Source organism: Habropoda laboriosa, unplaced genomic scaffold (genome assembly GCF_001263275.1).
Source record: "Habropoda laboriosa isolate 0110345459 unplaced genomic scaffold, ASM126327v1 scaffold69, whole genome shotgun sequence".
Lineage (NCBI taxonomy): Eukaryota > Metazoa > Arthropoda > Insecta > Hymenoptera > Apidae > Habropoda > Habropoda laboriosa.
Genome location: NW_017100173.1, coordinates 394,471 through 419,088, shown reverse-complemented (window position 1 = coordinate 419,088; position 24,618 = coordinate 394,471).

Sequence of the window (24,618 nt, the reverse complement as noted above, 5' to 3'; positions counted from 1 at the left end):
CATGTATAATTTATTACATTTTTTTTTTTTTTTTGATACCCTAAAGAAGATACCCTCGCCCCAAACGGCGAAATAGAGAATGTATACCGATTTGTCCCATTATCATTGGACTCAAACACGGAAATAAAAATAGAAAACGGCCCAGAAGCTAGCCTAACGAAAAAGTATTCCGTCCGAAGCGATCCCAACCACTAGTTTCAAGTAGTTTCGCCCGGTAGTATTCAGCACTCAAAGGGTTAAAAGCCCAGATAGAGACCAAACCTTTTCCGCGAGGCCCGTTAGTTTTAAGTTAGTTTAACGTTTGCGGAAAAATTCAGGGAGGTATGTATTCGTGGTGGAAGTACGAATATTCGGGAGAGGGTGCGTGTTTGCAGTGGCAGTGTGTTGGGTAAGATTTGGAAGAGAGGAGACAGCGTCGAACGAAAGATTGTGCGAAGAGAATACAGTGTAGTTGAGAGCTGACATAAACATTTGAGACGTTTATTTTGAATGTGGTGCAAGTCCATTTTTTGTTTTGCCTGTAGATTGCTTAGAAATAAAAAGATCAGAACACTAGGTCTACGGACATTTCTTATATACCTATCTCTACGGATTGACCGCATATTTTATTTAAAAACAACATATTATACGCTATTAACTTATAAATGAAACTATGTGATATTGTATATTTATATAAAATTTATAATAAGCATAAGTGGCAGGAGAGAAGTGTAATTCTCCTAGTGAAATTCGAAATGCGTGAAAATCACGCGTCCCGTAAACCTAGTGTTAAGTTCTATCGATTGCTATCATTAACTTTATTTTTTTTTCAAAAATGGACTTGCCTCTCTTTCAAAATAAACGGCTCACTTGGTTCAGTTCTATTTACTATTGTTAATAAACTATTATTATCATCGTCGTTTTGATACATTTTCCGAACTTCAAACACAAGTCCATATCAAGTCCCCAGAATAGCAATAATCAAACAGCAGTCTCTCGCATTCGGGAAGAGGAATAGGGAATAAAGGATCGCGAGGAATAATCTCGTTTCCTTTCCTTCTCGGACAGAAAGGAGGAGACGGACGTACACGGTGCAAAAAGCGTGCAAAGCTGGCGGCTAGAGGCATTCAGCTGGTCCGCGGTCGGGGCTGTTTTATGAAAGTAAATGTACTGCACCGCGTGTATTTTTCTTTCATTTTAAATGTCAGAAAATCGTTGGCCCGGCCACACTGATGCAGCCCGCGGTGCACGCGCGGCTCTACCACTGATGAAAAATTAGGAAGAACGAACGAACACGCTTTTCGCCGAGCGGTTACCGTTCCTCCGGATCCAGGATGTTCGTAACTTCGCGTTACGATCGTTCTCTACCCTTTTCCACAGTCCCAGCTGTTTCGCCGAGAAAACGGAGTATCGAGCGCCGTTGTAACCTAACGCGTCATAGTACTTCACGATCTGGAGTTTGTAACGTTGTTTTCTCCTATTCGCTGTAACGGCGCGTGACGAGAAAGTTATCGCGTACAGTGGCGATTCTTGGAGAAAAGAGATCTGCTTTCAGTGTCGTACGTTGATCTTTGCTCGATTTAATATTTTTTTCATTCAAGATCTTCTCTCCTTTGTGTTTCGCGAATTTTCGTTATTCTATTGGAAAGCGTTTATAGGTTTCCTTTATTCGCACACATTTGCATCGTCCTGAAACGAACGATATATGGAAATGCGCAATTATTACAATTGTACGCTCGCGTATTTCGGTATTCGCATTATCGTACCCGATGGTACCTAAATAAACGTCGCGAATGACAAAACTTATTTGCTTCGTTTATTTCGATCTTCACTCTCACTTTGCAATCGAGTGGCGACTGCAATTGTATTTCATCGAGTTTCTTCGTCCTCAACGACTAATTGCATATGCCATAAACGTGAATTTCCAAAGGGTCATCGAGACCGGGCCCAGTGACCGTCGACCAGGTCAGGCCGCAGGATCCAAGCCAAATTTCCCACATAACGTCATCCACCTCCCCTGACACCACCACTCCTGCCCGGAATAGGTGGCTGTCGGTGGATCTATCACCTGATTGGCAAAAATACGTACCAATCAGGTGATAAGACCGGCTCACGAATTTCCTTCGACTCAGAAATTCGTGAGGCAGTTCAGTTCACCATCAGACCGCAAAGAGAAACATCATAATCTCTTGTTCAACGCATATCATCCATACCACTAATCCATCTTTCAACTGCTTCATTAAAATAGTCTACTACCAATTCGTACATTCACGTTTCACCTTCATTATCACACCCCTAATCTCCTTATAACCCTAAACAGTCGTAAGGACATACGCGAGTATAGACAAACGCGTATTCTTGTCAGAAAACACATCGTTTAAATAAGAATAAATCGTTTGATTGGACTAAACATCGATAATTGATTTCCTTCTCAAAACGCGCCAAAATTGATTCAAATTAGGTCGACGTAAAGCCAATTCCAACAGAAGTCTCACAACGCCAAAAAGAAAAAGACAGAAACGCTATGGAAAGGGCAAAGAAGCATTTTTTTCAATAGCCAAAAACAGACAAACAATTTCCATTCGCAGACTCCGCAAATCCCCCCGAATATTCTCACGTGCCTTTCACCGGAACTTTCAACGGATCCAGCAGGAAGCGAAATTTACAACTCTGTTCTGTATCAACTTCCATTCCGCGTAATGAAACGACCATCGTAACTCCTCCCCCGAATACGCACACACACTCGTCCCGCGGTAAATTGGCACTTTTGATTCATGGCGATACCGAGGTATTAGCATAATGTCGCAGCTACGTTTAAATATTAGTACAGTACTTTAATTAAGAAGCGAGCACGGCAGTCGTATAATCATTCCCGCCGACCGAATGGGAATCGCAACGATCGCATTAACTTTCCGTTACCTTCCGCGATGAAGTTCCACCTACCCCCTTTCTCGCCATTTTCCCTCTGCGCGTTTCCCGCTTCATTCCGCGCCCGTTCTTTCCCCCCCGGTTTGGGCGAACGCGACGGTGAAATATACGCGAGTTCCAAATAAACTTTCCACGGAAAAACGACGTTCCTCTATCATGGCCGGGTCGTTTACATTGGCTTTCCGAAGGCAATGGAGTATTATTCCGTTCCGGTCAATGGCGTAAAAGGAAGAGGGGTTAAAAGGAAGGGAGGAACGAAATGGTAAACAACGTCCACTTATTTATTCGACGATTATCGGCGGTACGAGATTGCGGCAAAATCTGAGCAATTGCGAAGACGAATTGAGCACCGCGAATTAATTGCTTCGGAAGATTTACACGTTCCACGAGTTATCTCTTCGACGCCCTGTTTTTCTTTTCTTCCGCCGATTCGCGCGTTTCTCTTGCCGCGTTAGGACGCGGCCGGAATTTCTTCAAGTGCTGCAACTCGGTTTAATTACGAATTAAATGAGAATATTTGAAAGTGTTTATGGTTATTACCCTCGGAGGTGGAATTTAGCGATGAATTTTCTGACTGGAATTTTAACCTTTTAATACCGTTGTAGCGACCAGCTACAGCGGAGAACATTTGGCGAGCAGACTACCAGCACGGTTTATGACGTGCGCGCTTGAAAAGCTATTTTCGAGGAAACCGTTTTTAGCTTATTTAATTTCTAGAAATTCGACAATGCAGAGGCCCGGACCGGCAGGTCACGAGTACCTGACCTGGAGGAAACTCAGCTGTGTCGCCAAATGACGTCACGGGAAAAACCTCCCCCGCCAAGTCGCACTGCGGTCCCCGAAAAAGCGCGCCAAGGGCGCAAGGGACACGCAGCGACTCGGAAAGAAATTACCTGATTGGTTAACACCGATGCGACGGGTTAACCAATCAGGGACGATTAACACGTAGCCGAAAGGCAGTAAGAAAAAAGCGAGGCGACGGGAGGGCAGTCTTGCACGGACCTTCAAAGCCGTAAGTCAACGCCTAATAAAGATCTCACTACTACCGTGTGGGTACATAGCGTAACCCTAGTCACGCCTTGTTATTTAATCGTAACCGTAATCGTAATCCAGTAGATTTCGACATTGTTTTTTTCTTTCTCCTCTCTGTTATTTGTTCGCCTGCGAACTTTTAATTTTCCAAATGCGTAGGATAATTCGAGTGTTTCGGAAGTTCAGTTGCAATATATATTCGACTCGATGTAAGCGTCGAGCTTGAAAGTGATTGCACTAATTCGGTGGAAATAGAACGAGGCGAGATAGAGAATGCTTAACCGCTAATGCGGGATGAAAAAAATAAGAGTCGAAGGTGCGTTAATTCTGTGGGCAAGTGAGTGAAATTGAAATGGAGGTTCGACTATGTTGACTATATAGGAAAAATTGTTTACATATTTCACGAGTGTCGTTACGAGACGTTTAATCGAGGGAATAATAAGTACTTTGTAGTAAAAATAACTCTTCAATTTAGATTTCAGTCGACAATTTTATTCATCCTTCATAAATCTCTGTAACTTCGTATAACTGTTACTTAATGAAAGTGAAATTTCTCGACGAGTGAATTTCGCGAATTATCTCGCTCCTATTGAATACACTGAAATCAATTGATCGCGAAAGCCCCTTCCCCGACTGTATCGTTGCCAGTGCGCGCCGATTGTCGTCTTGAAAATTCGAAACGCGCGACAATTTCGAAAAGCCTCGGTGAACCAGACCGAGTAATTGCTACGATTTAATGAACGCCGCGTGTTCCGTTGCTGTGCCGAAGCTGCAAAGTCGTTTATATTTGCCCATCGAATCCCCGGCCCCCAAAGTTTCTCGCTTCGTATCCACTTCGCTGTTTTTAAGTTGCAACTCCACGATGAAGTTGCCTAGCTGTCAAGTGTGTACTAATTGGTGCAGCTGGTCGGAGTAGAAACGGAACGCCCGCCCTTCGGTTTGTCGACGATCGTTATAGCATCGAACAGCCTGTTCCCGAGCTTAAAACTGCGACAAGATCGGTGTTTTTCTACCCTCCCGACTCTATTCCCTAATTACACAGACTTACGGAGATCGTTGTTAATAAGTCTACGAGTTTACGAGTTTCGCCTGACTTTGTGGACGAGTGCATTTAGTATCGACCTTCTTCAAATTTTCGAAGATTTGGAGAAGGGACGACTCGATAAGAAGGCCGACTTAGCTTAAGGCCACAGAGTGTTAGTAGGCAGACCAGCAGTTACATTAGGAATATTAAAGATTCAGTCAGACTCTCAACGCAATACATTCAGTCTTCAGAAGGCACCTAGTGCAATATTCGAAGCACGCGGAAATTAGTACCTGTTCGATTGTCCTTGTCCGATCGCGCAGCCCACCCCCATGAGTAACACATCATAAACTAATAAACAGTCCTTTCCAGCCGTCTTCCTAGCCCCTTACAAATTCCTTCCCTACCTGGTCATGTTTCCTATCCCTTTCCCCTTTCCGGGTTTTCCCCAAATTATTTCAACTTTTGCCCACCACCTTCACCCTCACGTTCTCCTTCCACTAGTTTCCTAATATCCAATCACACCTCCGCATTTTTCGAGACCTTCTTTTCCACCACCTTCAACGTCCAACCAATCAGAACATACACCGACCCAATATATACCCACGCACCACCACAAAATAGGGAGTTCAAAAAGGACACTTCACGAGGATAAGTAAAACCAAAAGACACATCTCAAGTATCATTCCTTACCTCCGGAAACGATCGTAAGGAAAACACTGTACGATACGCGGTGTCGAAACATCGGAGTGAAGAGTTAGGACCTTCACTAACGCGCCGTCTTTAGTAAAGTAGATCGCGTTGCATCGCGAATTCGTGCAAAAACAGTACCAGAGTGCTTAACAAGATGCGAGAAAAATAGTTATATCGGTAACAGAAAGTAGTTTTAATTGTAACATCCGTTTGAATTTTTAAGACTGCGGATCACTAAACTTAATTAACCTATAATACGTTAGCTGTTCTTGCCTAATATACTAAAATAGTGAACAGCTGGCAGTTATTTGAAAAAAGAAATTATAAGTGAAAGGATTAAGAAGACACAAAGCATCGATGATACTTTAATTTGAAACTAAATTTCTATAAAACAGAAATGTTCATGTTAAATTGAAAATTAGACAAATTTTGTAAAGAAACTTTTCACCGTACGCCTTTGTATCTTTCTAATAATCTGTGTTTGTTAAAAACATAAACAAGGAAGTTCTTTCAACTATGAAACACGAAGCACTCGTTATCAAAATGACTCTGGTAGTTACACGATGCCCATTACTCAAAGTAAGATGTGATATTTCATTTCAACCAAGTTATCGCGTAACAAAGAGGCGTTTGGTAATTAAGCCGTAATTACTGCACCGTTAGCGCTCCTTTTACGTGACGACAAATTGTAAGTCTATTTTTATCCTCATTGTCACTTTTTGCAGGCAGAATAGCTTGATGAGCTCATCCGTTTACGATTATCGAGGATCAGAGCCAATCGAAGTCGTTTCTCGTCTGCAGAAACGTAATCTGAATTGCTTGCTCTCCAATTCCCACCTGTCTGCTGTAATTGGATTTTTATTTCCAGCTACGGAACAAAGACGTTAAACGGAACGAACGCTTTAAAAATATAAAGACACTGTCGCGTTCTGTTTCTTGTATGCGATTATTATTATTGGCATATTAATGGGAGGGTTTTTTTGTAGAATTAATAATATTAATTAGGATAATATAGGACGTCGTCAATGTTACAAGTACTAACAGTACTTTCACTATGAGTTCGTGCGCGTTCGTGTAACTTCGTGTTCTTCCGTTATTTTCGTAACTGAGAGAGTGTAAATTTTAAATTTCATTAGATATTGCATGGTGCTGTAAATACTATTATACCACAAGAAAGTAAGTTATTTTCAAATAAAATGAAATTGTTAAAAGATGTTTGGAAGTTGAATATCGACAATTACATATGAAGTTTATGTACATCTAACCTAACATGTGGTACTGTCACTTTATATTTTATTTTCGAGTACAACATTATTGTAACGTTATTAATGTAATATAATATATAACGTTATTACATGTAGCTACAGATTAACATTCAGGCGATTATGTTATAATAAATTATGCAAGATGCTGATTTCGTAAAGTACGGAAAGACTGTGTAAGGTTAAAGACGAACTGACAATGGCATATTTACTTACTCTTGCGAAGGCTTGAACGAAGTAATGTTTTTTAATCCAATATGTGCCTCTGGTTACACATCATTAACACTAATATTTATTGACACAAAATTACACTATACACAACCGAAACACAATAAACCCGATCGACCGCACGTACTCGCATTTACCGCGCACTAGACAAGTTCAAACCGGTTACATTGCGTATGAGTTCGTGCGCGTTCGTGTAACTTCGTGTTCTTCCGTTATTTTCGTAACTGAGAGAGTGTAAATTTTAAATTTCATTAGATATTGCATGGTGCTGTAAATACTATTATACCACAAGAAAGTGAGTTATTTTCAAATAAAATGAAATTGTTAAAAGATGTTTGGAAGTTGAATATCGACAATTACATATGAAGTTTATGTACATCTAATCTAACACGTGGTACTGTCACTTTGTATTTCATCTTCCAGTGCAACATTATTGTAACGTTATTAATGTAATATAATATATAACGTTATTACATGTAGCTAAAGATTAACATTCAGGCGATTATGTTATAATAAATTATACAAGATGCTGATTTGGTAAAGCACGGAAAGACTGTGTAAGGTTAAAGACGAACTGACAATGGCATATTTACTTACTCTTGGGAAGGCTTGAACGAAGTAATGTTTTTTAATCCAATATGTGCCTCTGGTTACACAGCATTAACACTAATATTTATTGACACAAAATTACATTTTACACAACCGAAACACAATAAACACGGTCGACCGCACGTACTCGCATTTACCACGCACTAGACAAGTTCAAACCGGTTACGCTGCGTATGAGTTCGTGCGCATTCGTGTACCTTCGCGTTCTTCCGTAATTTTCGAAACTGAGAGGGCGCTAATTTTAAATTTCACTAGATATTGCATAGTACTGTAAATACTATTATACCATAAGAAAGATGTGTGTGTAAAAGATATGTCTTTCGCTGCGGCATATTTTAGTATCTGACGCATGTGACAGACGGTAGAATCTTTTGTTCAATCTTTCGTTTCGGAGTTTAAAAATTTCTTAAAACTTGAAAAATTAAAATTAAATCTTGAAAATTTCATATTTATAGTTTCAAAAATTAAGGTGGAAGTACGCAGGGGACAAGAATCAAGGTTTGAATCAAACAGAAAGTGTGTAAAAAAAAATCCAACAGCAGTGCAAAAGAGTTTCCAAAGCGTCAACAACAGTGAAAGGGTTAACAAGGTTCTGAAGAATTTTGTAAAATAATTTTGCGTTGGAAGAATTAAGAAAATGCAGGCGACTTTCAGACGTACTCTGTATAAATTTCCAGTTACTGAAACGCGTTAAACGAAGATCCGCGACCGACCTCGCTCTGGGAACCGACAGGGAAAAGGAACAAAAGCGAATTAGCGATTTTTCTCCGTTCTTGTGCGATCGAAAATGGGAGCGTAGCGAAATCCAGGCCGCGGTTACGACAACCGGTCGTTCGCACGGCAGACGTTCCCTCTGCTTTTTCTATTGTTATCGCTCGGAACTTTGGATTCCTCTTCGAGCATTCCGCCGTCTCGTTGATTTCACCTTCGAATCAAGCCTAAATTACACACTGCACGAATCGCCTGCCCGCGATTCGTCGTCGCGGAAATGCTCGCGGTTTTTCGCGGTAATTTGCGAAATTCTCGCGGTTTCGCGCCGCCGCCGAGTGTCATAAATAAGGCTGTTAATTGGGGCGAGTTATGGTACTTCTTTCGTCCACACATCGACGCTGAAGACACTACAAGTTAGCGATGAGGTCTGAAATATTTCGAATTTGTACTGCATATGCGGCGATAAATTCGAATCATTTCGAACATGATTCGAAGCTTATAAATTTGTTTGTCTGTTAAGAACAAGAATATTTTGATCCTCCTTCGATAGTAAAATAAGGTAACAATAATTGATAAATTTTCATTTATCTCTTTATTGTCTTTTAGCGTGTCAATTTGTGTTTTACGTGGAATATTCACATTGTGAGAGGCGATTACTGAAAACTCTTCAGCTCTCGTAAAAGGAACATAAATGCAATGTTTCAGGAAGTATACAGCGTCATTTTGTCATTGGTAAAAATTGAATCGTAAATTCAGTTCATCCTTTGAATTACAATAAAAGACGTTGATTTGTAATCGAGCTATTGAAAACTTTTCGTATCAATATCAGAACACGCCTAAAAGACAATAATTTACAAAAAGCGTTTTCTCCAATTTTCTGTAAAAGCGCCCGATCGATAAAGTTTTAATTGCACAAGCATGCTTTTGTGACTGAAAATGATAATAAGTTCTCTTGGTGTAACTTCCAGGAAATCGATCGCAGAAAAGTTCAGCAACCACGAGAAACGCGAAATGGTCAACATTAAAGAAATATCAGAAAGAGAGAGAGAGAAGAAAAGTGGAAAATCACGTTATACAAAAGGATGCGAAATTTGTCAGTGCAGAGAATTAATAAGGTAGATTCGCTCTCGCGGAAACCCAATTTCAATCGATCCCCCGTCATTAGCATTGCTATTGTTCCGTCGAATGAAGCTCTCATTAAAAGATTACCAGGCTTTTCCTAGCCTCGCAAAGGTGATCTATTTCAGCTGAAATTTTCCCTAGATCTCCCCTCTTTTGTCTTCCCATCCGTTTCCTTCTATTTTTCCATCTTTCTCCAGCTGTTACCATTCGAACATTCTGGTCTTGGATGCCGTACGAAGCTCGACAAGGTTGGTTACTGTGGCAGCGTGCATGTCAAGCGTCACTCCGCTCAGACTCCGCTAGATACCCGTGGCCACAACGTTGAATCGGTATTTTTTTTTATTAGTTTTCTTATTTCTCTCATTAATTTCTGACACGATACAGAAGAAGTTAGCTGTAACTACGAATTTTCCTAAGCTTTCATTTCGTAATACAGTCGCAATTGATCTCGATTATTATACGACATTAATAAACAAAATAATGTGTACATCTCGTGTAGGAGAATTATTCGAGTTTCCCCTTGTTGTACGTATAGAGTATTATCATTTCGCGTGAACTCTTGAGTAATGTTTATTGTTAGCCGGCGTTTGCTTTCTCTCGTTAATTTTTATCTCCCGGTTTGATAGTTGAAACAGCGCAATTCATTCCTTATCCCATATTATACTACTCATTATGGTCGGCTGAACTGATAGTTGATTCGTTCCACGATCGAATTATTCTCGTCGTTCTTACGCGATTTTCATCTCTTTCTTTCTTTTTTTTTTCTTTATTCTACCATTAGAGTGAAACCGCCCATGAATACTGTACTGATTACCGGCTCGCTTCATTTCCTCACCCCTTTCTTCTATCTTAACGTGCCCATTTGCTTTTCATTTGCACGGAAATGCGTTACACTTCTTCCGTTTTCCTTTCTTTCGCTTTTCCTTCTATTATACATTTTTTCTACTCCATTCGCCGAGTCGGTCGGTCGCTGTGCTACGTGTAAATAAGCGAATATTTAAAGCAACAATTTCTCAGGTATCTCTGCTTCCGTAAGTTGTGAAGATTTATTTTTCCAATTTCGCGGTAAATTATTTCACAGAGAATACGGTATAACGAGAACTTTCATTACGGTGTCACGTTAATCAAAAAACGAGATATATTGATTTGACTATTCATTGATATTCTTCGACATTTTGAAGTCTAAATTTTACAAGTTTCAGAGTGAAACGTGATTAGCCATTTAGTTGGTCTAGTATTCGAATCGAGCAAGGGATACTACTCTTGTCAAAAATCACACTTGGGAGTGTACATGCTTAATGACCTACCATAGACAATTCTTCTTAATTTATAAACTATTCGAGAGTATGGGTGTCCACAAATTTGACGAATAGGAACGTTCCTATTCCTTGGACAGTCCTCCTTGGTCGGGGAATTTCCGAGTTGACAGGATGGTGGTATGACGTCATAACGTAAGAGTCAGGCCCAAGATCGAAGAGATCCCAACGGAACTCGTATACACCTATTCATGTATGTATGTATGTAGTAACTATCGTTCGTCTTAAGAAGGACCTACAACCCTATAACAAACGTCTTTTCTCCACTCTGATTTAATATACGTGAATCACAAGCCCGCGACTTCGCCCTCAGCTCTGCCCGCGGGCAGCGAGTTCCCTTGCCCGCGGGTAACGAGTGCCCTTGCCCGCGGGCAACGAGTGCCCTTGCCCGCGGGCAGCGAGTGCCCTTGCCCGCCAGGAAGCCCGCTGGACTATAAAGTGTCCACGAGTCGGCACAAAAGAGCGCAATCCACAAAAACTTAGAGTTTCTGCATCCATAAAACACCTTCTGGTCCTCCACCTCGATTAAAAGGCAAATTTAATTAACAAGGTTTCTCCAAAGGAAGACGCACTCAGAAAATAGCAGATTGACGCCCGTGTGATAAAGTGTGATCCTAAGTAGTTACCTTGATACGCAACAGAGATCAAATACGATTCCTACGGAATATAGAATAGAAGCTACAGCAACTATCGGAGATCACTTCTCTCGAAAGGGCGAGAAACCACAGATACAGGAAGAAGCTACGTGGACCATAAACGGTCGAAATGTAATCCCCGAAAATAGTGGCAGGAAGTAAAAGACGGATCGAAGTGAAGCGGGTCTCCACCTTTTTCGGTCGGACTCCGCTCTGTTCCCTCTGGAAAGTAATGGCGAGAATGAATAAGGGTTCATCGGAAAATGAAGGGCCGGGGGTTGTCCCTTTCGCCCAGCACCTATTTGCCGGATTGTGCAGCTTTTGTCCACTCGAATCAGTCAGCTAACAAGTTTCTGCTCCCTTATCCATTCGCGCCGTTGAATCGATGAAGTTGCAAAAAAAGATTTAACGTCAGCTCTCAGCTGAAAGGTCGTTCCACTATCGATTACGAAGAGACTAAGAAAAAGAAACGGGGTGAAAAAGAAGGAGACAGGAAGGGAAAGAACCGGGGGAGGAGGAGGACGAGGGGTGAAAAAACGAATGAAAGGAAGAGAGAAACGCGGAAGAAGTGGTGAAACGTGGAATGAATTCGTCGACTCTTTCATGACCGATGGAATTCGTTAAGATAGAGAGAGGTGCAAGGTAGAGGAGCGGGATGAAACGCGGAGTTGAAAATATCGTGTCAATATTTGCGAGGCGCGTTCGCGAAAAAGTCCCCTACCGACGAAGATGACGTCGGACTTCTTGCCTCGCCTACGAGAATTTAATATCGGACGTCCTAGTTCCTCGAAGTAAGGCCGAGAAACCACCGCGCTCCACCGGGGATTACTCAGCCATATGCGTAAGATTTCTTTGTGCCGGAAAGCAGCCAGCGACGATTTAGCGAGGGGTTTGACTCCCGCTGGAACACGGACTTGAATGACGAAGGGGAAACCCTGTCCGCGTGACCTTTTCGGCTCTTGCCACGGCTTATACATGCTCACATCGTGTTCCAGTATGCGGTGGTGATCGTGAGCCGTGGTACGATCGTTTTCGGCTCGAATACGAGCACTTTGAGGTATTTTTATTTGACGAAAAACACGAATAGAAATGTCTTGCTGTAGTTTCGTTTGATGCAGAACACCGGTAGGAATGTTTCGTTGTTTCTGTTGGATGAGGGACGTATTGTTTCTTGGAAATTGTAGGAACACTTTGATTTGTAAGTAGAGGAGATGATCTAAATATGGGCTAATTGAAGTATTGGATAATGTTAATTGGACGAAACTACGATTTGTGAACTAAATAGGTGTTGCGGAGGAGATAACGAGCTGTGTTTGTTTTGTTTACTCGTTGTGTTGCAAAACCTGTCGTATTTTAAAACACCTTTCGGGTAAGTTCGTTTGATTTTTTCAGCAGTAATTTATTGAACTAAGAGTTGATTAACTGAGAGTACTACGTTCTTGACATTGTAAGCTTCTTTTTAGAATAAGTTTTGTAACGAATATCATCGCTCTAAGTGTTCCTGACTAAGTAACCTAAATAAGGGCTACAAAACTAGTAGCTTTATAATATGGGTTAATATGGGCTAGCCAATATTAGAATTCGGTGACTATGAGGACTATAATAAGAAAAATACCAAAAAATTAAAAAGAAAGAAGATATATAAAATCTTGAAAAAGATATATATGTGTGTGACAATTTTGACATTTTGCATTTTACATTTACATTGTTACATGTTGAACATGTTTTTAATCATTTCAACCTGAAAATATGCATTCTTACTTTTCACTTCGATTATTTTACGAGTGGCCCATATTTAAGGCTACTTTTCTGAAAACAAAGATTTTCCCTTTTATTTTAAGTGTATAATTCGCAACATATATTGTCTTTGTTCACTTATTTGTATTTCATATCGTACAATAAACATGTTATTGATATATGTACACATAAAAATCATCCACAGGTTCGACAATAAATCCTAAAATAAAAGTGCCAGCCCATATTTAGACCTTCTCTCTACTGTGCAAAGCTCAGGAGTTTGTCCCCGGAAGGAATGCGGGTCTGATTGGGTCGTATCCCCGTAATCCCACCTTCTCTAACACAATCGTGAAAATAGGGCACACGTATTGTCATTACTTTGACGTACGATTTAGGCGGTGCTAACGAAGTGCCCTGTTTTGCCAATTTTTGCCCCTGTGCCGCTCCGAGGGCAAACTCCTGACCACCGTACAGCATTAGAACAGCTATTACGTCCGTACAGAAATTATTGTACGACTTAAATTGCATTTCTTCGTCAAAATTAGTATCGCATATCGGTAAAACTATCCAGAGCATTCACTCTATTAGTTTGCAGTATTTTTGAATACGGAAAAATAATGGAAATAATGGGAATACTGGAAAAAAAGGAAAACTAGGAGAGGACAAAGATTCGTCATTTTGTAGCCATCAACGTTCGAAGATAATTTACCCTCTGAACGTGAATATTAGCAGATAAAAGTAAAAACGTGTCCAATATTTTTGGATTTTCTAGCTGTATGCAAAATTTCAATTGGGTGAGTGTTATTTAGATCATTTTTGGACGTTCCACTGCTGATTATGAACGCGACCAGACTCCGAGTAATTTTTAAAACTGATTTAAAGCGTACAGAAGCAAATCCAAAGTGGTCGTACTTTATACATTGCTTGGAAAATTATATTGCACGTAACAAAAGTTTCACTGTGTTAAATGCCTCGAAATTATTTTTACATACTGAAGAACGAACGCTCGCCATACTTGTTTCGTTAACGTCCAGAAGTTATTTACCGAGCGGTTTAAGGCGTAGGCTTAAAAGCAAGGATTTTAAGTATTCTACTTCAAAGAAGTAAGCAGAGCTCACAGTGGCCCTTACCCTAAAGTGCCCGTGGTTTTAGTTCCACCCTATATTGCAGGATCTACTTAGTTTTATGAGGACGTGAATTGACAAATCACACTTTAAGCGCAAAGCATGCAAATTACGAAATGTTTATCACGCTGAAGCTTTTAAATGTTGCAGGATTATTGAACGCTACGAGCGATGCATTATAGTAATCTTTAGTACGTTGGAAGATGTACTAACGACCGTTTAATTTATTAATTTGGGATTGCAAAGATTGTCGTTAATAAAAGCTTAACTGCCTTTTAGAAGCTTAACACAAAGTTGTATAGAAGGATTTCTTTGATAAGCTCAAAAAGATTACTCTTTCGCTTGAAAAGGCTGTGTGCCGTAGTAAATATTTCACGAAAAATTAATGTTAAACTATAAAGAAAAAGGCTATGAAATTGAAGGGTTGCATACCACAACGTTGTAAGTATCACATTTTCAAAAACTGAGATATAACACAGCACTCCACAAGGAGAAAAAATTATTTTAAACAAAAATTCTGAATATTACTTAGAAAATTATTTTGTACCAATAAATACTCAAAATATTCATTTCCACACAAATCAGGCCAATTACGTGATACTTAAGTACAACAGATCTCTATTTTTATTTCTCCCGAAAATTGTACTTTTGATACTTGAAACATTGTGGCTTGCAGTGCTTCAATGGGTGATCAGAGAATACAAAAATATTCGAAGCTCCGCAAAAATGTAGTTCAATTGACGCTAATAGTGAAACCATTTTGTTTCACTCCAATGAAAGCACCAAAAATTGCGTATTTTCATATCTATCATCGCGAATATTTATCAAACCCTACAAAATATGAAAAAAAGATTAAATTCGAAGTTGCACGGTTTTCGACGTCCTACAGTCGCGGTTGCGAAGCAATTTCGAAAAGCATTATTTCGTTCAAAATTCACCTCCGCCGCTCTTAAATTTTTCGAAACAATTTAATTGAATTAGTTGAATCCTCCAGCGACAGAACTTTCATTGTGAACACGGTTGGTACAGTTTCCACGCTTCATTCCGGTTGATTATGCTCGCGGAATCCACTACTTCACCGCTACCCCAACAAAAAGTATAAAAAAACGATAATATAATATAATCATGCTCGTGCAACGAGTTATAGAAACTCGATGGTGTAAAAATATCATGTCGTTTGCCTAACTTCGAGCATCGTATTTTTATGTTCATACGGTAACGGCGTTGACCGTAGAACTTCTCACGTGGTAATTTCACACATTTCGCCGAACTCATCTACATTTATGGAATTACCAGTTTCAGATTGTTAAAAAAAGAAAAATCCACTCAATTACACGTATCGATTCCCTCAATTACCCCTTTGACGATTCGTGCGAGGCGAGAAATGTCATAAATTAATGTGACAAGACGGAGAAAAACGGTCGGGAAAAATGTCATCGGGCTTGTGCAAACTTTCACCCCTCTTTTTCTTCTTTGTTCGCTCTAGTCTAGCAGGAAACGAGATCCAAATCACCGCTGATTACGCTGTTCGAACAGATAGAAACGCCTGCGAAATTGAAATACGAACGTGTACAAATATCGCGAAGAAAGAGGTGAAGTTTAACATTCCCTTGCGGACATCTAGGCGCTCATTATAAATTTCCAAGCGAAACTTCGTCGCGTCTGTTCTCCTTCCTCTTCCCCCCTCTTGCCATTATTTCGTTTATTTTTCATTCGCGCTCGCAGCCGCGTGAAAATCAAACGCGTCTACGTGAGCAATTAAAACGCATAAGCGGATTCTTATTAGAATGTAGTAATTAAAATCACGTGGCAGAACTGAGCGGTACATTCTTGTGTCAGCCGGCTAACGAGCTCCCCTCGCTTTTCTTATTATGCCGCCATCTAATTTTCCCCGCGTGCCATCTTCTTCGCCCCTTCGCAGATCTCTCGTAACAGTTCGGATCCGCGGAGAAGGGCGCGTCAGCGAATCTCTTCCGTGGTAATTTGCGCACGGACAGGTTTGCGGTAATAAACGGCGACGATTATTTGGGAAAGCGTAACGCGATATATTTTCCACGCTTTCCTCGTACCCGGAGCAGCCTTTCACGTGTGCGGTGTGATTTATGCGCGAGGGTCGTTGATCGTGAAACTCGAAGCCGTCTCTTCTAACTCCATTTTGGAGTTCGTTTCTTTGGAGCGAGATGGGTGAGCGTCGATCGGCGAGAAATTTATTACATAGGATGTTTTTACGTGATTAGCGTGGGATTTGAGGATTAATCGGGGGAAAGTACGTCGGTTGTGAAATGGAAATACGGTAGACTTCTGTGTAATGTGAATCGAAGATATCGCGACTGCTCTTTTCATATAACGCATACGTATGTCACTTATTAAAAAAAAAACTGTCCTACTTGATTATGCGTAACAATTTTCGTTACCGGCACGCCGTATGCACCTAAACAGCAAACTTTCGATGTACCATTAAGGAAACGTAAACTCAGCAACAGTAAAAATTACAAAAAGGAAGAGAAGAGAGCGATGAGTCAAAAAAGACCCGAAAACAGCATCGAGGTTAATTAAACGTGCTACATGTCCTACAGAAAGAGAAACGATCGTCAGGGGATAGGTAATTAAGCGAACCTTAAGATGGCTTCGTGCCTATGCGGATTTACCAGCTCGCATGATTGGCAGGGAAATAATCGAAGGACGCAATACCGTTGGCAGAATAGCAACGTCATGGTAACAGTAATTGTGCGAATACCCTTTCATCGAATCCCTAAAGATCGTACCAATTCGGCAGATTACCTCCGACATCTCGGGCTACAATCCCCCGTGGAATCACTTTCTACCTTGAAAAATGGGAACGTCGATAGGACAGAGTATTTGATTACGTGGGAACGGAACACGTTGTGTGCTTTTGTTCGTCTTGTTTCGTGCGATCAGATCCCGATGAAACGCCGATGGAACCTTTCGCCGGAGATGATGATTTAATATCCATCGCGACAGGAGACGAATCACGGATATTCGCTGGAAAATTCATGGTTCCTGTCCGTCTATTATCCCGGACAGAAATCGTGCTAATTGTCTTTTATCCTCCACTTCGTCCAATTAATGTAATTTCGTTCTTTGTGCCGCTTGGAGAATTGGTTCGAGCTTAATTTCGATTAAAATTTGAAATTTTTGGAAATTGAGCGCTGGGGAAAATTTATAATTGAAATAATTAGAACCACTTTCTTGGAGGATCTCGAACCAATATTGACACTTTCCGACGCCTGACGTTGAAGATTATTTTTCACGAATTCAAACTCTCTGCGCGATATTTTTCGCGGTTAATATTCCTTCAGAGCTACGTAAAATATTATTTTAAATAGTAAGTAGTTAATAGTTTATTTTATTTTGAAACCGGGAGGAGAGGCGGAAATCAGGTTAAATTGAACGAAGTTAAAATGAAGTAAATTTGGAAGAGAAATTTAATTTCTCAATGTTGTATAAATATTAGCTTTGATTTATTCCTTCAAAAAATCGCATTCTCCAAATTCCATACATTCGTTGGGAATTTGCTATTTTTTTTTTTTTTTTAAGTAACGTATAAAATATAACGTCATATTTCACCAGTCGAATGTCTTCGTGTTTATAAGTATTTGTAGGAATCGGCAAACATTCGTCGATCCGTAAAACGTCTGCTAACGAAACTGTTTAAACAATTCTTAACCGAATTAAACGGTATTTACTCAGAATCGATTCGGAGAGTTGTTGGCTGTCCACCGTTTATCCTATCACCGCCCCCTTTAATCCTAGGAATTTAAGGATTAAGTTTGGCAGATCTAAATGACGGTGGAGGTATCTGCACAGTGCATCTGCAAGTGACTCGGAACTGCATGCTATGTGCATGGTAAGTCACCTCTACCTCCACCAAGTAGAGTGCGCTGTATTACAGCTACTGTTTCACGCACGTCGGTATTTCAGTCGAGCGATCAATGAAAATTCTACCTTGGGAATTTTCGCGAATTGAACCTGAAACATTTTCACGAAAACCTATCTTCTTCTATCGTTACAAACATCTGTCGTTCAATCGTCGTTCAAGTATTCGACTCGACCTAGAAAGTATTCTCGCGCGTCAGTTTGTGTACATCACTCGCGGTACGTCATAATTGCATCAGATGGCGCTGTCAGTCGCGATAGTTGTTTTGTAAAATAAAAAGTCCGATAATCGTGGTGCATCTAAATGCAAATGTAGTCAGAGCAACGTTTTTGTTGGAAAGAAATTCGCTTTCTGAGAAATAGATAGGAAATTAACTGTGTGAAATTTTGTTTTAAAGAAACGAAAATAGGGGACAGTTAGAGTGTTGCAGAGACTGATTCTACGTGTATTACTTGTGGGTAGGTACGTATGATTTGGAGGTTAAGCTTTTCGATTTCCCCTCGATGAGTATGTAGATCCTGGTTAATTTTACGAGCATGATTACGCATAACCAACAATCTGCTTATTCTGCAGGAATTTGACGGGAGGTGACCTGCCGTAACAACGCTAGTTATGATAGTGTCAGTGCTAATTATGGCATACTGCGCGCGCCAAATTAATCCAATAGTAGCTGGCTGCAACCGTAAACGGTAGTGTTAAAGTTTTGTTCTCTCGCTCGTTCCGATGCACGAATGCACGTGAAATAATTGGGAAATTCTAGTTTAATATAATAGTAACGTGAGAAATGAGCGACGTTGATAATACAAATATCAATAGCACAGTTCAATTCCGTTTTGAACAAATCACTTTTCAATTCAATTCGTGAAATTTCGTGAAATCTTTTACTTGTCAACTGTACGATCGTGATCAATGTTTGATACGTAAACTAGTAATATACAATTCACAAATACAAATTGCATTTTGCTCGCACTCCTAACCTAACCACTTGCGGTGTCGTCAATCATATTTTTCGTTTCTATTCAATCTGCCGGTAAAACTATCTTTTCCACTAGACCCGCTAGGTGCGCTAGTTATCTATTAATGGAATTTCCAAATATTGAGCGCTCTAGGACGCAGCAAATCCCCGAATTAGAACAGCGGCTCCCAAAATCAATCAGTTAATGAGATCCCGAAACTTGAAATTCGAACCTTTGGTAAATTGTCAGAATAAAAATTTTCCATTAGACTGCCTATATTTACCAAAAATGTTCCTACCATATACAGGGTGTTCGCGTTATTACCAACCAGGGTTTATTTCATAAATGGTAAGTATACGGAAAAAATGAAAGAGGAAGAAGTTTTACGATATCATTTAATTAATACAATAGCATACATCAACTTTTCACGTTTGCAATAATTTTCGAAAAACAAAGGTGTCCTTTAATTTTACTCAGTTTTTTACTCCAAAAGAGGATTATAAATTATTATTGTCCTTATTTTTGCATTATTTTACTATTATTTTCGTATTATAGCTGGACTTTTAAAACGAAATTACTTATGGGGTGACCATTTCGACACTCGTTGTTCACTATAATCGAAACGATACTACACAACATAAAAATTATTATTACTTTTGTTTTTCAATTATAACCGGGCTTCTAAAGCAATATCACTTGCAGGGTGACCTAATATTTACACATAATTTCTTATTTTATTTCAACATTTCAACACTCATTTCTCACTATAATCGAAACGATACTGCCTAACCTTCCAACTAACACGCTCGTGTCTAAAACTTTTTATCGCAAACATTCGTGCACAGTACAGTTGCTATTTGTTTCATCCTGTATAGACAGAGTACTATTTAAACGAATATTCCAAAGCACCGCCCAACCCGGCTAGAACCACGGATACCATCAAAATATTAACAGTCGAAACTATCCCAGAATCCTTATCTGAGGACTCTGCGAGCCAGTGGTCCGGAACGTCATCAATCAGAGGGAAGAGTGGCATAACGTCGAATCTGTGCATCCGTACTCGTTTCGGGGACCGAGGCGAACAGTTAGCGGGAAGTTATACGTAAAACCCGTAAACAACGCGGGGGTTGTATCGTCGAAAACAAAGATGAAACTGTGGGGGCCGAAGTAAATGGTGGTGGCGGTGTTCGAACCAGGATAAACACGCTTAACAGCTGGATGGATTTCGTTTTTTTTTTTTTTTAAGTAACGTATAAAATATAACGTCATATTTCACCAGTCGAATGTCTTCGTGTTTATAAGTATTTGTAGGAATCGGCAAACATTCGTCGATCCGTAAAACGTCTGCTAACGAAACTGTTTAAACAATTCTTAACCGAATTAAACGGTATTTACTCAGAATCGATTCGGAGAGTTGTTGGCTGTCCACCGTTTATCCTATCACCGCCCCCTTTAATCCTAGGAATTTAAGGATTAAGTTTGGCAGATCTAAATGACGGTGGAGGTATCTGCACAGTGCATCTGCAAGTGACTCGGAACTGCATGCTATGTGCATGGTAAGTCACCTCTACCTCCACCAAGTAGAGTGCGCTGTATTACAGCTACTGTTTCACGCACGTCGGTATTTCAGTCGAGCGATCAATGAAAATTCTACCTTGGGAATTTTCGCGAATTGAACCTGAAACATTTTCACGAAAACCTATCTTCTTCTATCGTTACAAACATCTGTCGTTCAATCGTCGTTCAAGTATTCGACTCGACCTAGAAAGTATTCTCGCGCGTCAGTTTGTGTACATCACTCGCGGTACGTCATAATTGCATCAGATGGCGCTGTCAGTCGCGATAGTTGTTTTGTAAAATAAAAAGTCCGATAATCGTGGTGCATCTAAATGCAAATGTAGTCAGAGCAACGTTTTTGTTGGAAAGAAATTCGCTTTCTGAGAAATAGATAGGAAATTAACTGTGTGAAATTTTGTTTTAAAGAAACGAAAATAGGGGACAGTTAGAGTGTTGCAGAGACTGATTCTACGTGTATTACTTGTGGGTAGGTACGTATGATTTGGAGGTTAAGCTTTTCGATTTCCCCTCGATGAGTATGTAGATCCTGGTTAATTTTACGAGCATGATTACGCATAACCAACAATCTGCTTATTCTGCAGGAATTTGACGGGAGGTGACCTGCCGTAACAACGCTAGTTATGATAGTGTCAGTGCTAATTATGGCATACTGCGCGCGCCAAATTAATCCAATAGTAGCTGGCTGCAACCGTAAACGGTAGTGTTAAAGTTTTGTTCTCTCGCTCGTTCCGATGCACGAATGCACGTGAAATAATTGGAAAATTCTAGTTTAATATAATAGTAACGTGAGAAATGAGCGACGTTGATAATACAAATATCAATAGCACAGTTCAATTCCGTTTTGAACAAATCACTTTTCAATTCAATTCGTGAAATTTCGTGAAATCTTTTACTTGTCAACTGTACGATCGTGATCAATGTTTGATACGTAAACTAGTAATATACAATTCACAAATACAAATTGCATTTTGCTCGCACTCCTAACCTAACCACTTGCGGTGTCGTCAATCATATTTTTCGTTTCTATTCAATCTGCCGGTAAAACTATCTTTTCCACTAGACCCGCTAGGTGCGCTAGTTATCTATTAATGGAATTTCCAAATATTGAGCGCTCTAGGACGCAGCAAATCCCCGAATTAGAACAGCGGCTCCCAAAATCAATCAGTTAATGAGATCCCGAAACTTGAAATTCGAACCTTTGGTAAATTGTCAGAATAAAAATTTTCCATTAGACTGCCTATATTTACCAAAAATGTTCCTACCATATACAGGGTGTTCGCGTTATTACCAACCAGGGTTTATTTCATAAATGGTAAGTATACGGAAAAAATGAAAGAGGAAGAAGTTTTACGATATCATTTAATTAATACAATAGCATACATCAACTTTTCACGTTTGCAATAATTTTCGAAAAACAAAGGTGTCCTTTAATTTTACTCAGTTTTTTACTCCAAAAGAGGATTATAAATTATTATTGTCCTTATTTTTGCATTATTTTACTATTATTTTCGTATTATAGCTGGACTTTTAAAACGAAATTACTTATGGGGTGACCATTTCGACACTCGTTGTTCACTATAATCGAAACGATACTACACAACATAAAAATTATTATTACTTTTGTTTTTCAATTATAACCGGGCTTCTAAAGCAATATCACTTGCAGGGTGACCTAATATTTACACATAATTTCTTATTTTATTTCAACATTTCAACACTCATTTCTCACTATAATCGAAACGATACTGCCTAACCTTCCAACTAACACGCTCGTGTCTAAAACTTTTTATCGCAAACATTCGTGCACAGTACAGTTGCTATTTGTTTCATCCTGTATAGACAGAGTACTATTTAAACGAATATTCCAAAGCACCGCCCAACCCGGCTAGAACCACGGATACCATCAAAATATTAACAGTCGAAACTATCCCAGAATCCTTATCTGAGGACTCTGCGAGCCAGTGGTCCGGAACGTCATCAATCAGAGGGAAGAGTGGCATAACGTCGAATCTGTGCATCCGTACTCGTTTCGGGGACCGAGGCGAACAGTTAGCGGGAAGTTATACGTAAAACCCGTAAACAACGCGGGGGTTGTATCGTCGAAAACAAAGATGAAACTGTGGGGGCCGAAGTAAATGGTGGTGGCGGTGTTCGAACCAGGATAAACACGCTTAACAGCTGGATGGATTTCGACGTTGGGGTGGATTTTTCATTCTGTTCATTCGCGAACGAGGAAGAGGACTGTGAAAGTAGTAGGTATACGAAAACAGGGCCACCAGGGTGAAAAAAAATTCTCTTTCCACTTCTTCTTCGTTTCTTCTCTTCTCTTCTCATTTAACCAAGCAGCGAAGATTCACGATCCCGAAGACAAGCTTCTCGTTTAATTGCGAATATTTGTTTCGAGGAGTTATTATTCCAGGCAACTTTACGAGCCACTCGACTGCTGGAATTTAGTATAATCAGTAAAACGTTCGGGCGGGGCACACCGTTGCGAATTATAAAGTAAAATTTTCCTTCGGTTCTTCGTACTGGGGGAGGGCGAGGGTTGCTGCTTTCTCCTTCGTTAGAGTGGAACGTCGATTAATGGAAACGCCGATTATCCGAGCGCAGAACGGCGAGTAAGATTAAAGAACGAGGTAAATATTGTTTATTTATGAGATGAATCTTTCGCACGTAAATATGCCGCGATGGGAGGACGAAATAACGTGATAACGATAATTGTGGCAATTTTTTATAATCGTGTATCGGTTGGTTGTGAAATATATATACGTATATTGAACTTAACTTGTGTTGAATGTATTATGTATAGAGTGAAGTTTGAGAAATGAACAGAAATCGGTGATAAATAGATGAAATAGAAATTTAAAAAACGAAGAGAAATTAAGTGAAATAGATATGAAAGAATGAACGCAAAATTAGGGATAAATAAATTAAAGAGAAATTGAAGAAATGAACAGAAATTGGGAATAATAGATTGGTGTTTTGCTTGTGAGCAATGAAGATTTTGTTCGCAAAGCAGACACAAAGGAAGATATTGCAAATTACCCAAAGTGTTATAGAACCAACTCGGAATATTAAAGCGCAATATTTCCTATTCGAAAAGTTTAATAGATAAAGAGTCACGTTAAAGAAATTAATTATCGTCAATTTATCCATTCTTTCGAACCATTTTGCCAAACTCAGTGCTCCGTGCTTCTTTAAAACGTCATAAAAGCGGCGAAATCCAATTTTCGACACGGCTGCAATATCTTTTAGGACTGTGAAAAACGTTATTGGCTATTTTTTTCCGGAGCGAGCGTCGTTCGACAAGAGGGACAGGCCAAATCGAGAGAGAGTCAAACAGAAACGTATCGCGACAGAAAAGGGAGGTCTCCGCGAACTACCGACTCTGCTACCCGAATTTTTTATCTCATTTTAATTGAACCTCCTCCGCAGTCGATTTCGTCAACGCTATTTGCATCGTACTGTTCGACTTTTTTAACCATCATAGGTACATGCATTCCTACTGAACGGTCTCGAAAAGTGTTCCTCGCGAATCGATCACGAAACGAACTGCTTTTCAATCGATACACGGTGTCCTTGTAATTCTGGTAACCTAACCGAGCAAGTACCATTTTACAACGTAAGCAGAGTAAAATAAAGTTAGCTGATATGAAATAAAATTTACGCACACGAGGTTACGTTTTCGAGAAAACTTACTTTGAAAATTCATCGTTAAATTCGGGTATTTAACACTTGTACGAAACAAATTTTGCTCTGTTTTGCAAAGATTGTTAATGTTTATTG